This window comes from Acanthisitta chloris, unplaced genomic scaffold, assembly GCF_000695815.1.
Source record: "Acanthisitta chloris isolate BGI_N310 unplaced genomic scaffold, ASM69581v1 scaffold4264, whole genome shotgun sequence".
NCBI lineage: Eukaryota > Metazoa > Chordata > Aves > Passeriformes > Acanthisittidae > Acanthisitta > Acanthisitta chloris.
The window spans coordinates 1493-1785 of NW_008670839.1; positions in this window are offsets into that span (position 1 = coordinate 1493).

The window sequence follows — 293 nt, forward strand, 5'->3', positions numbered from 1 at the left end:
CCCGCCGGATCTGCCCCGCCCCCGACAGCCGTTAGAGGCAAATTTCCTGTGCCAGAGCAGGCAGCAGACCACAGCGAACAGAAGAAGGTGTGCTGCAATCATCCAAAAGGGCCAGTGCTGCAGTGCAGAAAGCAGCATGGCTTCCTTCATGCTTCTGCTGCCCTCGGTGTCCTGCAGTATCCACCTCATCTGCTGCTGGAGAAACGTCTCGTGCTGCTGCATCCTCTGGGCTGTGGCCATGTCCATGTGGTGACTGTGTGTCAGCCTGGGCAGCCTGGCCATGCCAGCCAGGA